Raw genomic sequence first — 4,595 nt, 5'->3', positions numbered from 1 at the left:
CCAAATTTGAAACGTCCAGCGATTGCGCCCACATGAAAGCTGCCAGCACTGAAAGCTCTACGTGGTTTTCACTGTCCCTTGGAACTGCATTCGCTGCCGCACAGACATTCGCGGTCCGCAAAAGCCTTGGTTGGTTATGATGCAACAATGGCTATGTGACTCTCGCAGAGCTCGGCTGCCAAATTCGAAACGTACACCGATTGCGCCCACACGAAAGCCGCCAGCACTGAAAGCTCTACCTGGTTTTCACTGTCCCTTGGAACTGCATTCGCTGCCGCACAGACATTCGCGCTCTGGAAAAGCCTTGGTTGGTTATGACGCAACAATGCCTATGTGACTCTGGCAGAGACCGGCTGCCAAATTTGAAACGTCCAGCGATTGCGCCCACACGAAAGCTGCCAGCACTGAAAGCTCTACCTGGTTTTCACTGTCCCTTGGAACTGCATTCGCTGCCGCACAGACATTCGCGCTCCGCAAAAGCCTTGGTTGGGTATGATGCAACAATGCCTATGTGACTCTGGCAGAGCCCGGCTGCCAAATTCGAAACGTCCAGCGATTGCGCCCACACGAAAGCTGCCAGCACTGAAAGCTCTACCTGGTTTTCACTGTCCCTTGGAACTGCATTCGCTGCCGCACCGACATTCGCGCTCTGCAAAAGCCTTGGTTGGTTATGATGCAACAATGCCTATGTGACTCTGGCAGAGCCCGGCTGCCAAATTCGAAACGTCCAGCGATTGCGCCCATACGATAGCTGCCAGCACTGAAAGCTCTACCTGGTTTTCACTGTCCCTTGGAACTGCATTCGCTGCCGCACAGACATTCGCGCTCTGCGCAAGCCTTGGTTGGTTATGATGCAACAATGCCTATGTGACTCATGCAGAGCCCGGCTGCCAAATTCGAAACGTCCAGCGATTGCGCCCACACGAAAGCTGCCAGCACTGAAAGCTCTACCTGGTTTTCACTGTCCCTTGGAACTGCATTCGCTGCCGCACAGACATTCGCGCTCTGCGCAAGCCTTGGTTGGTTATGATGCAACAATGCCTATGTGACTCTCCCAGAGCCCGGCTGCCAAATTTGAATTGTACACCGATTGCGCCCTCACGAAAGCTGCCAGCACTGAAAGCTCTACCTGGTTTTCACTGTCCCTTGGAACTGCATTCGCTGCCGCACAGACAGTCGCGCTCTGCAAAAGCCTTGGTTGGGTATGATGCAACAATGCCCATGTGACTCTCGCAGAGCCCGCTGCCAAATTTGAAACGTCCAGCGATTGCGCCCACACGAAAGCTGCCAGCACTGAAAGCTCTACCTGGTTTTCACTGTCCCTTGGAACTGCATTCACTGCCGCACAGACATTCGCGCTCTGCAAAAGCCTTGGTTGGGTATGATGCAACAATGCCTATGTGAATCTCGCACAGCCCGCTGCCAAATTTGAAACGTCCACTGATTGAGCCCACACGAAAGCTGCCAGCACTGAAAGGTCTACCTGGTTTTCACTGTCCCTTGGAACTGCATTCGCTGCCGCACAGACATTCGCGCTCTGCGCAAGCCTTGGTTTGTTATGATGCAACAATGCCTATGTGACTCTCCCAGAGCCCGGCTGCCAAATTTGAAATGTACACCGATTGCGCCCTCACGAAAGCTGCCAGCACTGAAAGCTCTACCTGGTTTTCACTGTCCCTTGGAACTGCATTCGCTGCCGCACAGACATTCGCGCTCTGCAAAAGCCTTGGTTGGGTATGATGCAACAATGCCTATGTGACTCTGGCAGAGCCCGGCTGCCAAATTTGAAACATCCACCGATTGCGCCCACACGAAAGCTGCCAGCACTGAAAGCTCTACCTGGTTTTCACTGTCCCTTGGAACTGCATTCGCTGCCGCACAGACAATCGCTTTCTGCAAATGTCTTGGTTGTTTATGACGCAACAATGGCTATGTGAATCTCGCAGAGCCTGCTGCCAAATTTGAAACGTCCACCGATTGCGCCCACATGATAGCTGCCACCACTGAAAGCTCTACCTGGTTTTCACTGTCCCTTGGAACTGCATTCGCTGCCGCACAGACATTCGCGCTCTGCGCAAGCCTTGGTTGGTTATGATGCAACAATGCCTATGTGACTCTGGCAGAGCCCGGCTGCCAAATTTGAAACGTCCAGCAATTGCGCCCACACGAAAGCTGCCAGCACTGAAAGCTCTACCTGGTTTTCACTGTCCCTTGGAACTGCATTCGCTGCCGCACAGACATTCGCGCTCTGCAAAAGCCTTGGTTGGGTATGATGCAACAATGCCTATGTGACTCTGGCAGAGCCCGGCTGCCAAATTTGAAACGTCCAGCGATTGCGCCCACACGAAAGCTGCCAGCACTGAAAGCTCTACCTGGTTTTCACTGTCCCTTGGAACTGCATTCACTGCCGCACAGACATTCGCGCTCCGCAAAAGCCTTGGTTGGTTATGATGCAACAATGGCTATGTGAGTCTCGCAGAGCCCGGCTGCCAAATTTGAAACGTCCACTGATTGCGCCCACACGAAAGCTGCCAGCACTGAAAGCTCTGCCTGGTTTTCACTGTCCCTTGGAACTGCATTCGCTGCCGCACAGACATTATCTCTCCGCATAAGCTTTACTTGTTTATGATGCAATAATGCCTATGTGACCCTCGCAGAGCCCGGCTGCCAAATTCGAAACGTCCAGCGATTGCGCCCACACGAAAGCTGCCAGCACTGAAAGCTCTACCTGGTTTTCACTGTCCCTTGGAACTGCATTCGCTGCCGCACAGACATTCGCGCTCTGCGCAACCCTTGGTAGCTTATGATGCAACAATGCCTATGTGACTCTGGCAGAGACCGGCTGCCAAATTTGAAACGTCCAGCGATTGCGCCCACACGAAAGCTGCCAGCACTGAAAGCTCTACCTGGTTTTCACTGTCCCTTGGAACTGCATTCGCTGCCGCACAGACATTCGCGATCAGCGCAAGCCTTGGTTGGTTATGATGCAACAATGCCTATGTGACTCTGGCAGAGACCGGCTGCCAAATTTGAAACGTCCAGCGATTGCGCCCACACGAAAGCTGCCAGCACTGAAAGCTCTACCTGGTTTTCACTGTCCCTTGGAACTGCATTCTCTGCCGCACAGACATTCGCGATCAGCGCAAGCCTTGGTTGGTTATGATGCAACAATGCCTATGTGACTCTGGCAGAGACCGGCTGCCAAATTTGAAACGTCCAGCGATTGCGCCCACACGAAAGCTGCCAGCACTGAAAGCTCTACCTGGTTTTCACTGTCCCTTGGAACTGCATTCGCTGCCGCACAGACATTCGCGCTCTGCGCAAGCCTTGGTTGGTTATGACGCAACAATGCCTATGTGACTCTGGCAGAGCCCGGCTGCCAAATTTGAAATGTACACCGATTGCGCCCACATGAAAGCTGCCAGCACTGAAAGCTCTACCTGGTTTTCACTGTCCCTTGGAACTGCATTCGCTGCCGCACAGACATTCGCGCTCCGCAAAAGCCTTGGTTGGTTATGATGCAACAATGCCTATGTGACTCTGGCAGAGCCCGGCTGCCAAATTTGAAACGTCCAGCGATTGCGCCCACACGAAAGCTGCCAGCACTGAAAGCTCTACCTGGTTTTCACTGTCCCTTGGAACTGCATTCGCTGCCGCACAGACATTCGCGCTCTGCGCAAGCCTTGGTTGGGTATGATGCAACAATGCCTATGTGACTCTCGCACAGCCCGCTGCCAAATTTGAAACGTCCAGCGATTGCGCCCACACGAAAGCTGCCAGCACTGAAAGCTCTACCTGGTTTTCACTGTCCCTTGGAACTGCATTCGCTGCCGCACCAACATTCGCGCTCCGCAAAAGCCTTGGTTGGTTATGATGCAACAATGCCTATGTGACTCTGGCAGAGCCCGGCTGCCAAATTCGAAACGTCCAGCGATTGCGCCCACACGATAGCTGCCAGCACTGAAAGCTCTACCTGGTTTTCACTGTCCCTTGGAACTGCATTCGCTGCCGCACAGACATTCGCGCTCTGCGCAAGCCTTGGTTGGTTATGATGCAACAATGCCTATGTGACTCTGGCAGAGACCGGCTGCCAAATTCGAAACGTCCAGCGATTGCGCCCACATGAAAGCTGCCAGCACTGAAAGCTCTACCTGGTTTTCACTGTCCCTTGGAACTGCATTCGCTGCCGCACAGACATTCGCGCTCTGGAAAAGCCTTGGTTGGTTATGATGCAACAATGCCTATGTGACTCTCGCACTGCCCGATGCCAAATTTGAAACGTCCACTGATTGCGCCCACACGAAAGCTGCCAGCACTGAAAGCTCTACCTGGTTTTCACTGTCGCTTGGAACTGCATTCGCTGCCGCACAGACATTCGCGGTCCGCAAAAGCCTTGGTTGGTTATGATGCAACAATGCCTATGTGACTCTCGCAGAGCCCGGCTGCCAAATTTGAATTGTACACCGATTGCGCCCTCACGAAAGCTGCCAGCACTGAAAGCTCTACCTGGTTTTCACTGTCCCTTGGAACTGCATTCTCTGCCGCACAGACATTCGCGATCAGCGCAAGCCTTGGTTGGTTATGATGCAACAATG

Source organism: Mycteria americana, unplaced genomic scaffold (genome assembly GCF_035582795.1).
Source record: "Mycteria americana isolate JAX WOST 10 ecotype Jacksonville Zoo and Gardens unplaced genomic scaffold, USCA_MyAme_1.0 Scaffold_27, whole genome shotgun sequence".
Lineage (NCBI taxonomy): Eukaryota > Metazoa > Chordata > Aves > Ciconiiformes > Ciconiidae > Mycteria > Mycteria americana.
The sequence above is the reverse complement of the archived record's forward strand: the minus strand, read 5'-3'. Positions refer to the sequence as shown.